Source organism: Bolinopsis microptera, chromosome 11 (genome assembly GCF_026151205.1).
Source record: "Bolinopsis microptera isolate Bmic1 chromosome 11, MBARI_Bmic_1.0, whole genome shotgun sequence".
Taxonomy (NCBI): Eukaryota; Metazoa; Ctenophora; class Tentaculata; order Lobata; family Bolinopsidae; genus Bolinopsis; species Bolinopsis microptera.
In genome coordinates, this window is record NC_087082.1 from 7031293 (window position 1) to 7043432 (window position 12140).

The 12140-nt window shown below is 39.4% G+C and overlaps 1 long non-coding RNA gene across 1 annotated transcript; it reads right to left on the reverse strand.

Annotated features, from left to right (window-relative positions):
• On the reverse strand, nt 1-5631 carry LOC134823446 (uncharacterized). The gene is made up of 4 exons (XR_010161303.1): nt 5494-5631; nt 4234-4321; nt 256-390; nt 1-48 (listed from the first exon to the last, which is right to left on the reverse strand). It is a non-coding gene; the product is annotated as an uncharacterized LOC134823446 (long non-coding RNA).
• Between the last annotated feature and the right edge of the window lie 6509 nt (nt 5632-12140).

Genomic DNA, 12140 nt, shown 5'->3' on the forward strand with positions numbered 1-12140 from the left:
AATGTTTTCGCCCAGCTTTTCTTTTCATCGTGGTTATAGAAGACAGACCTGAAGAAATACTAGTATAATGATAATATAGGTAACATGTCCAGAATGAGTAAAATTGTATTATCGGCAAATTTACTTATGTGAAAACTCCCAACAGGGTGGCGCTGGCCCAGAAGTAACTGCACACAAGCAACCCTTTAATGATCACGCACGTAATTTGTGTGAAAATATGTAACTCATTTAACGAAGTCAGTGAAAAGAACCTACCTTTATTTACCAATGTCGATTTTTTGCTTGTGATGAAGTAGTCCTCGCAAATGTGAGATATGTATGTAGTTTGTTTTTAAAAGTAAGATTGTAGTCATAGTCGATGTATAGCGACGGTAGTTTACCAGCAGCTCCCTGTACAAATAGAAATGTGGTTTTTATATAATATTACTAGTTAAATTAATGAGTACAATGCAGGAATAAAAAAATGTGTCTTAAATGTTTTATATTAAATGTGTTATAATTATATTAACCACCTTATATTCGTATAATATGTACTCACAAACAATGATAGTCCCAACTGTTTTTAATTGCTTATAATTTAAACCTTCTTATTAAATAATTTAGATGACTGTGTCTGATCTAAAATTGCACGAGAAATAGAGAAAATTAGGTCCCAGACAGAACTCGACCGGGATATAACCGGCGCAGCCGGAATACCGGCTGGTATTTGGCGATTTTGTACCGGTACCGGCCGGGATTTTGGTTTTAGCCGGGATTTTTCCAAAATAAATTCAGTTTTTCTCAACGTTAATTTGAGTCCAAAATTAACAAATCTGTGAACATTTTCCTAAAACATTTTGACGAAGTCATTGAACAATGGAGACTGGAGTCAATCTATATTTAACATAATCATGGGTGTACGAATTATGGACTTCTTTCTGACTTATGACTTAATTATTGTGACTAAGTGTCACGGCTCACGGTCTTGTGTTACCGAGGGACAAGTAAAACAGAGTTCTCCGGGTAAAGAAAGCATTAATAAATGCTATTCAGTATTCATCCTATTCAATTATTCAGGTAAGGTGATGTAAACTGTAAAGTGATAAGCTCCAACGTCAAACACCATGTTCAATTAAATAAGTTTAAGTAACCAATACCAGATCACAGGATTGTTATAGTTACGGAGACTGTTGGAAACGATGCAAACCAGGATCGGACTCCTATCAGAAATAGTCGACCACCGGTCCAGCCTCCCTCAAACTCAAATGCCCTACCACTACCCCAGACCACATCCACCTCTTCAGCCAGGAACAGCGCTCCCACTATACCACTACCAGCAGTTCCTACCGCCTCAGAGGATACACTGCACGTGCCCGTTATTCCTCATGCCTCGTCTTAAATGTCCAGTCCATGAATCCTAGTGCATCAAGTGCGAGTATATGGGAAGTGCCAAAAATCTCAGCTCTTATTCAGGAGAAATCCAAAAACCACTCGTTACCGTTTATTGCACTTACGGAAACGTGGCTCAAGTCCTACATGTCAGACAAATACAAAATGTGCATCACCTCTTTCTCCTGCTGAGCAGAACCTCCCCCTTAAAAGTAAACAAATCTGCATCGCCTCCCAACGACAATCCAGATATATTAAGCAGCAGAGACAATCATTTAAGGAGACTTCGATATCTATCAGGATCATGATTATACTGCCTGAGAACTCAGCACTTCAGGATGAAACATATAATATTTGGTTTTCTCGATTTCATTCATATTTAGACAGAAGTCCGTGTAGATAATTGGTTATAGAATAATTGGATATAATTTTATGCGAAGTTGTGTCTGCGAAAATATACGTGTGAACTGGTCATCCCGCAAATGCTGAAAAAGTAGTTGTTACCTATCATAAAATAACCGCTCGCACCGTACAGTGTACACGACAGAGTTGTGACTGCGTTTACAAATTCTTTATCATATTGATGTGTTGCCATGGCAACCGAAACTCCATCGGAAGATCGGCCTGTAAGGCATAATCATGATAATACACAGTATCAAAACATTGCCATTGATATCATAGCAACATTCCAGAGATTAGATTATGTGTGTGTAAGAAAATGTATGTTATAGTATTATACAGTCTGCTAGAACATTCCGTTTACACATGGTGGCCGATAACAACTTGTTTAATTTATCTCCGAATTACACTCAAATTTCTGAAAGTTTCGTAGACTTAAATCAATTACAGAGGGTGTGGCTATTGGCCAGCCCCTCTATTTCACTATTATGGTTGAAACTATAAGAATACAGATTATATTGTTACAGTGATTTTACAAAAGTCGAAACAGTAAACACCAATTTGTAGGATACTTTAAATCACACCAAAATTGGTCCCAGAATGCAATGAAATCTGATGGCGTCTTTTCAGTGAAAAAGAGGCCACACTCTCTGTAATTGATTAAAGTTTACGAGACCTTTAGAAAATGAGTTATATAACTTGCAACTTAAACTAAGATAAATTGAGTATTTATACTCAATTTATCTTAGTTGCATGAGTAATATATATATACTACCCACTATACCACTACCAGCAGTTCCTACCGCCTCAGAGGATACACTGCACGTGCCCGTTATTCCTCATGCCTCGTCTTAAATGTCCAGTCCATGAATCCTGTGCATCAAGTGCGAGTATATGGGAAGTGCCAAAAATCTCAGCTCTTATTCAGGAGAAATCCAAAAACCACTCGTTACCGTTTATTGCACTTACGGAAACGTGGCTCAAGTCCTACATGTCAGACAAATACAAAATGTGCATCACCTCTTTCTCCTGCTGAGCAGAACCTCCCCCTTAAAAGTAAACAAATCTGCATCGCCTCCCAACGACAATCCAGATATATTAAGCAGCAGAGACAATCATTTAAGGAGACTTCGATATCTATCAGGATCATGATTATACTGCCTGAGAACTCAGCACTTCAGGATGAAACATATAATATTTGGTTTTCTCGATTTCATTCATATTTAGACAGAAGTCCGTGTAGATAATTGGTTATAGAATAATTGGATATAATTTTATGCGAAGTTGTGTCTGCGAAAATATACGTGTGAACTGGTCATCCCGCAAATGCTGAAAATGTAGATGTTACCTATCATAAAATAACCGCTCGCACCGTACAGTGTACACGACAGAGTTGTGACTGCGTTTACAAATTCTTTATCATATTGATGTGTTGCCATGGCAACCGAAACTCCATCGGAAGATCGGCCTGTAAGGCATAATCATGATAATACACAGTATCAAAACATTGCCATTGATATCATACCAACATTCCAGAGATTAGATTATGTGTGTAAGAAAATGTATGTTATAGTATTATACAGTCTGCTAGAACATTCCGTTTACACATGGTGGCCGATAACAACTTGTTTAATTTATCTCCGAATTACACACAAATTTCTGAAAGTTTCGTAGACTTAAATCAATTACAGAGGGTGTGGCTATTGGCCAGCCCCTCTATTTCACTATTATGGTTGAAACTATAAGAATACAGATTATATTGTTACAGTGATTTTACAAAAGTCGAAACAGTAAACACCAATTTGTAGGATACTTTAAATCACACCAAAATTGGTCCCAGAATGCAATGAAATCTGATGGCGTCTTTTCAGTGAAAAAGAGGCCACACCCTCTGTAATTGATTAAAGTTTACGAGACCTTTAGAAAATGAGTTATATAACTTGGAACTTAAACTAAGATAAATTGAGTATTTATACTCAATTTATCTTAGTTGCATGAGTAATATATATATACTCTCATTTTTTTAGAGCAAACGTAATTTAAATGGCTAAACACAATTCAATAAAATTTGGCTCGATCCGATTATCCAAACTATCAAATAAATGCGAAAATGAACCTTCTTTTTGCTTTTGAAAACAATGAACACAAATATGTTTCGATTTGACAAATTTCTCGAACCAGTGGTGGTAGTAAGTCATACCAGAACCAATTATTTCAATTGGGCACTCAGTGACTGAGCTATTAATGCCAACGTTTGCACACTGACTTTTGGCCCACCCTGTATATTTATAATATACGGCTGGAAAAAATGTAACTGGATATCTGCCACAATGCTGCTATTATTAAGGTTAAAGTAACATTTAGCACATAAAGAAGTCTGGTTTGCTAGGTTTTAATTGGTCGTATAATAACAAATAAAAATGAGTTAAGACTACAAAAACGGTCGATAGAACCTAATTATAATACCTGTATCGAGAACTCGACTTCAATGCACTGATAGCGTTGGTACTAACATTCTATCAAATTATGTCATATCTTGAGACTTGATAGCTGCCTGAAACAGTTTTGAGTCAACATTATCGTGATATTCTAGAAATTGAAACCAATTCTCAACTTTAAAAAAGCAGGTTTCAATAAATGCCATAGAATTAAATTCTACCTTTTTAAATTTTAAGAATTTGTTGATTTATTAAAATTCTGTCTCAATTAATATATAAGGGTACATGCAATGTATTTCGACACGCACTGTAGACTCACTTATTGGATTCGTGCTAGATGCTGTGTACGTCACCCTCTTAACCACCTCTATGGCGAAGATGAGGATGGTAAGTGCAAGTACAGTAATGTGAGGAGAGGATGGGTATCATTTAGCACATTTTTGCTGTAGGTGTAAAGTAGCTCTTAGTCAAGGAGTATATAAATGACGGCACGACAAGGTTCTGCAACAGATCTCTGAACATGTTATCTTGTGAGCGCCGAGTGAACACTTATAAGAACAAGGCCAGCGATGTAAGACAGTATCATTGACTTAGTCCATGCTGGGAGGAAAAAAGCAAGTACAGACGACCGAAAGGAGTCGTGGTTTGGGATCCTGAGTGGGTCTCGATATTGGATAGTGCTTTTATATATCGGACCTTATGATATTCTCAAGGTCACCAAGACGGCACAGTCTTATGGCGGGAGGTAACGGTACCATCTAAAGAGCAGATTGCTGAATCATACAAGTAAAAACTCTACCGGTACAGCAGTCTTACAGCAGACTGAGATTCAAGCGAAAGAATTGTGCTGTTATAATTATGCGGTTAAAGTTCTAGCACCGGGAGTAGTTGTTCACGGTTTGGAGAGAGCTGAGTAGGCTAGTACGGGATAGAAGGGAAGAAGCAGCTCACTGTTCCAGATGGATCTACTTCTTATCAAGGAAGAAGGAGTGGTAGGTATAGTAAGGAAGATTGGAGCCTAAGAATTAACTTAACATCTAGAGGTACCACAAACTTTATCTCGTCGCCAATTGCGAGCTTTAACGGGTTTCCTCAAGTGACTCGATGGTTTAATTGTGACAAATCATGATATGAACTTTGATGAACCCATAATAGTATAGTGCAATAATACTATGATAGTATTCTCATAAGTTCTACCCTTGCAACCGAGTACAATGTACATACTAAGTGATATCAAGCTGCAATCTAAAATTTATTAATTGAATCTCAAAATAACTTCAAATTTTACCTAATAATTGCGACATCGTTGGAAGTGAGAAATAAAATACATTAAATTTTAATCCAATTCTGCGAGAGAAGATTTGCCCAGACAGCTGACAAGAATGTATTACCATACTTCCTGTAAATGTGGTAGTTATTAGGTCATATCAAACTTGAAAATTATGTCAAAGTTTTTCTCAGTCTCTGGTGTCAATCACCAGTAGAGTACCCAGCCGCACCAAAACAACCTGCGATTTTTACGTGGGAAACATCGTATAATACACATGCTATACACTCTAGTTTTATAGCAGCTACTGATATCATGCGGCAGTATTAATAAGCATACAAATTCAGCGCAAAAAATTGTAAAGACGACACAAATTCATGCGGGATGTTAATAAATGTGTCCATGTTGAACTCAAACTCCGACAGAATAATATTTCAAATCGGATATATTATAATTAATCAAATGGTATCTGCTCATGTTCCGTCTATATAAACTACAAAACTTAATAAATTAGTGAAGTTCTGAAACAAAGATCACGACTAGGTTTTATCAAAATTGAAAAGAAAACCGATCGAAGTGCACTAGAGATATAGTTTAAGTTTAAAGGGTCATCATTACTAAAATCTCTTCCTAGCTCCTAGCAATCAAGTTGTTAATCCTAGTTCTACACCTAAACAAGTACAAAATTACATCCTTACATTTTGAAATTTTTCGATATCCAGCTCAACATAAGACTTCGATACCAATAATGCATAATGGGTACATACCGATGATCGGTGTTCGTAAATATTTGGTTATTTATAGTATTGAAGTTTAAAATCTTCCTAATTATGTAAGAATAACAAAAGGAATCACGTACTAGTGTGCTGTTACGTAAAACAACTATTTAATAAAAATAAATTAACAGTATTCGAGTACAAAATTAAAAATACAAACTCCAACATAATCGACAGACAAACTCAATAAATGAAGATTTCGTCGTGAAACAAGCTATATATACAGCTATAACGTAGCGCTCGACTCCAGTCTGAACCAAAATTAAGTCGCGTTCGTAGGAAATTGACCACCAGCTGCTGGTGGTTCGAATGTTGGTTTGCACACTACTGTGGTTGCGAGAAGCATTATTTGATGCGCGCGCGACCCAGTAGTGCATCGCGCTACAACATCTCCTCTATCTAAAGAAACAACACTTGACTTAACTTGACGTTTATTACGCAAATACGAGTAAAAAGATTTACAATTCTGTTTTAAATTAGATGTAATCTTCTTTTCATAATTTACTTTAGCTTTAATTTCTGCCACCTCAAAAATACGCTGCTTGCTATTTGCACAGCTAAAGTTAATATCCGAAGGATTAATATCAAATTCAGCCCATGCTCTGTCCTTGTTCTTCCTCATTCTTTTAAGTGAAGTTGTACTCCATGGCAACTTGACAGGTCTGTTGTCGAGATAAACCGAAGCAGCTGGGACAGCTGCAGCAACAGACTCCAATTTACCATGTAGTTCAACCCACATATCTTGAACATTATTTGTACAACTATAATCCCAGTCAATATTGTTGAAGATTTGTACCTAGAGTCAAGCTGTCAAGTATTATAAATTCTCTTCTTGGTTTCCTCTGTAATTCTTCATGATAGAACGTCTTGTTCTAAATTTTTCACTGACGATTGAACGTAGAGATCTGTTCATTTTGTCTCTATATTTAATTTAATTGCATACTATGATACATTGCAAGAGTTACGCTAGGGACCTCCGGCTTTTGTGTTGACAAACACTTACTAGGACGCAAATAAACACAGATTGAATATATTACGGAATGAGAGGCCTGAGTAGTCTATATAAAGTATTTTTTTCTTTAATTCTGTAATATTTTTGCAGTTGCATCAAATCCATTTAAAAATTTAATTTGTTTCGCATCGTATTTTTCTCAATTTTCCTTTTCCGAGAAAAACTTACTTGCGCTCCTACTAAATCGCTTGTCCAAATTTTAAGAAAATTCAATTGTGAAAGGCCTTTTGGTTGTGAACTTAATCTAAATCGGTGTATTTTTGGACGCTGATTCCGAATTATCCCCCCGTAACGTTCACGTAGGGTAAAAATGCTTTCCTGGAGAGTTATGGGCAAAAAACCGTTTTGGTCACGAGATTGCTCTAACCAGAGCCCTTTCGTTTGCAGTAGCGCGCGACCGCCGAAGAATTACTGGGCCGCGCTCAGCCTGTCATTCCGCCGAATCTCTATTATGTTTATGAACATAATAGCCTGGGGTCCCCAGGTAAATTAAAATAATGCATAATGGTCTGATCTCAACACTTCCAGATCGTTGCTGTGCTCTGCGAAGCAGAGTAAAGCAACGATCTCGTCGTATCGATGCGAAGCAAGAATGGTAGTTTGCGCGGCGCGTCGAAGTCCTCCAAGGGTTAGGGTTGTGGTAAGGGTTATGGATAGCTTCGGGATTATGGTTAGGGTTGGGATTCGGGTTTTGTACAACCTAGCTGCAAAACCATAAAAACCACAGTCACGTGAAATTTTTGGGCGAGCGAATAATGATCAATTAGTAAAAGCTTTTACGTAACGGGTGATACTCGTAAAATATTTGTTTCAAATATCAAATATTAAAACCGCGTCGACGAGTCAAACTCGGTACGGCGCGCGTCCTGGTAGGTTATAAACATACAATAAAAGCCACCCACTTGATATATTTCATTTAAGTTTAATTGTTAATTATTTCCACACCGCAAGCGCTTTTGCAAAATTTCCAACGCGCACGACCCGCAAAAGCATTTAGTTGTTATCCATATGCATTTGCTTCACATTGTATATGTACCCCTTATCTTAGAAAAGAAAGGCTTCGCGCGTGAAAACAGGTATACAACTTACTTGTTACTGCATACTGGGTGGCGCTCCCATCTACCTCAGAAGCCTAGTTTTTAATTTGAATGTTATTTCAATGTAAACATTAAACTTTTCCACCATTGCACATCACACACCCCTTATCATTGACACCGTAGTGAACCCTGATACTCCAAACCAATTGGGTTTCTGCAAGGGTGCTCAAACAGCAGACCACATACTAACGCTCTCAACATGCATTGAAAAATATGTTAAAGTCGAAAAGAAACGAGTCTTCTCTTGCTTTGTAGACTATGCAAAGGCTTTTGACACTGTTTGTAGGGAAGCGCTACTCTACAAACTTTGGAAACTAGGAGTTCAAGGGCGATTTTTCAATTGTATGGAACACATGTACACCCATTCATCTGCAAAAATAAAACTCCTCAACAAGCTCTCTGAGAAGATTGACGTCCTCTGTGGAACTGAACAAGGGCATCCCTTGTCCCCGGAACTGTTCAAATGCTTCGTACGTACATGCCCTCTCCGAAGAACTGAACGAGCTAGATAACATCGAAGTGCCCATCATTAACTCCATCAAGGTGACACATCTGCTCTGGGCTGATGACTTAGTACTTCTGACTCTGAATCCTGAAAGCCTACATAAAATGCTTTCTGTTCTGTACGCCTACTGTCAGGAGTGGGGCCGGCCTAGTGGTCAACATGTCTAAAACCGCTATCATGGTGTTCAACCGCGCTGGTCGTATACTTGATACTCAAAGACAGCAAGACCTTCGCTTTTGGTTTAACACCGATCGACTCAGTTCGTGAGTACACGTACCTAGGAATGACTTTCACTCTGACAAGATCCCTGAAGGTCGCACAGTCCAAACTTAGGCAGAAAGGACTTCGGAGTTATTTTTCGCTTAAAAGCATGATAGACTTACGACATATAAGGAAAGAGACAATCTTTAAACTCTTCGATGCACTTATTGTCCCAGTAGTGTCTTATGGATGCCAGATTTGGCTCCCTCAGACATACTTCATGGGTGCCTTCTCATCGGGTAACTTTCCCAACCTAAAACAGATCAGGCAAGATCCACTAGAAAAACTTCACATCTCGTTTCTCAAGTGGACTCTCAACGTCAATAAATGAACATCAAATGCGGCAATTTGGGGTGACACAGGACGCTATCCTTTGGCGATAGAGCTATCATCCCAAGTGTATAACTACTGGGAAAGATAAGATAAAATGGAGAAAGCTGGATCTAACAGTCTTGTGCGACATGCCTTCAAAGAGCAACGCAGCCTCAGTCTTTCTTGGAACATCAACATCGAGACTGCACGGTCGGTTCTAAACCAACCCAATGGACATCATCTAAAACTCTCACCTTCACAAATCAAAGAAGCGATGCGTTCCAACTTCAGGCAGATATGGAACACTGAGAGATGGAACAACAAGAAACTAACGTTCTACAACACCATAAAGATGAGTTTTGGCTATGCGCAGTACCTCAATATGAACCTGTCGCACGCTGAATCCAAAAAGCTGGCTCAATTCAGATCAAGCTCACACAATTTCAATATTGAGACAGGACGTCATGGAACCCACAAAAGAAACCAGATCGTACCTCGGATATGTAAAGCTTGCTCAACAGAGGACATGGACATGCTCGAAAATTTCGCAGAAATGCCATTCTTCGACCCCATCATCGAAGATGAGGTACACGTCCTCCGGACCTGCTCCCTGTATGAAGACTACCGACACCGCTTTAGTCAGAGCCAAAACCTGTCTTTTCGCTAACTTAGAGGGGCTATTCACAGATGCCAGCCTCATAAGAGAGACAGCGAGGTTCTTGGTGAGAGCAAACAACAGGCGTTTCCCGAAGAAGGAAGTCACTAAGAAGGATCTGCTGAAGTCCAGCTGTAAAGTCCCCGCTACACCTCAACAGAACTCCTCTGCGGATACGTGACAGTCAAGTCGAGCTTCATTTCATTTCATATCACGATCACCATATCATATCAAAAATCAGAAAAAAGAGGATCACTCAACATCTGAAGAACCCTAATCAACTCTCCGCTGCTAGCAGCAGTGCTACATCTGAGCAACTCAACGATGCGCAGAATAGACTGGAAGTGATGGAAAGATCCAATGTGTCAATCAGCTCTATTCTTACTGAAATTAAAAATGAGATGAAAGAGCTAAAGCTCACGATAACAGAAAAGACCTCTGGAGCCAAATCGACTGGAGACTGTCAAATAGCAAGAAATTGTTCAAGTGGCACTGATCTCCTTAAAAGCCTGACAAAAGCTACCCAAGACACCAGTCTGCTCCTCGAAAAATCAGAAAAAGGTCTAAAAGGGCAACTGACTCTCTCTACCGTAAGGGACTCGGAGCTTACTTTAGCTTGAGAAGCACCATAGACCGGAGATACATTGACGCATCATGCCTTAACAAACTATTTGACACCCTTGTCAAGCCTATTCTACTATACGGTTGTCAAGTTTGGGCCCCAGTTCTACCCACCGTCAGTAAGGTCCTCTCTTGCTTCAGCAAGTTTCACAACCTTGATCATGCAGTCTCCCACATCGCAAAACAGAAACTGGAGCAAGTGCACCTACGTCACCTCAAATACCTTCTTGGTATTAACAGAAGGGCAGTCAATGCTACAGCCTGGGGAGAAACTGGCTCATACCCAATTATAATTGAGATGTTGAAACTGAGTACTAAATACTTCAAAAGAGTTATGAGCCTTCCCTCAACACAACTGGTCAAAGCTGCAATGACTGAGCAGATTAACCTCAAATTGTCATGGTTTGTAGGCATCGAATCAGTTATCAAGTCATTTAACAACATCGACCTTCCTGACAGGAATTCATCATCGTTGCTCAACGCAACCTTCCTCGCGGACTCCTGCAGCCCTGAATTGATGACAGAGAACCTGTGAAAACTATTCCGTGATTCCTGGGGTTCTCTGGTGAAAGATTCTAGAAAGCTATCATTCTACAGTGAAGTCAAAAAAGAATTTGGATGGGAGCCATATCTAAACCACGCTAGGTCTTTCCTGGACAGAAGGGCAACCACACAGATTCGGTCCAGTTCTCATCACCTTAGAATTGAAAGGGGGAGGTACGACAAAACTCCACTTGATGAAAGGACCTGTAACTATTGCGAGCTGAACATCAACCAGCTAATCATCGAAGACGAGAATCATATGCTCCATTCCTGCCCCCTAGGGAAAGTTCCAAGGGACAGATTTCAAAGCCTCAGTGGAAATCTAGTCAGCATTGACGGAAATGGTAGCTTCAATCTTGCCTCCACGTTTATCTCGCAACCCGATTGCATGGACAAACTCAGCGATGAGGACGTAAGTTTGATCAAACTCTCGACCAGCACCATTAATAAAATCTACAGACTAACCCTCAACTTCAAAGAAAGTCTAAATGTAGATAACTAGCTTCCTCTTTCAGTCATTCCTTTCTTCCTTTCTTTTTTTCCCCTTTTTCTTTCCGCCTTTTTTTTCTTTTCCAGCTTTGGATCTGTGACGGATGTGATGGATTTCTTGCGGTCACTTTTATCCCTACATGGGCTCCCGGCCGTGCGTCCATGTAGGAGCCGTGGTGCCTTCCGAGTGATAGGGTTACAGTGACTGTTAGTAGGGAAAGTATGAAGGCTATATCAGTAGACACAATTACCGAACGCAGGGCATTGGCTCGACCTCCAAGACAGGGTATCCGTGAGGACCCTGGTCGTAATCAGCTCTGCACTGCTCCAGTGTATCCTGATGCCTGAAATCTTGGACACTGCCTACGTACGGGGTAGACAGCCACTGATGATTTTG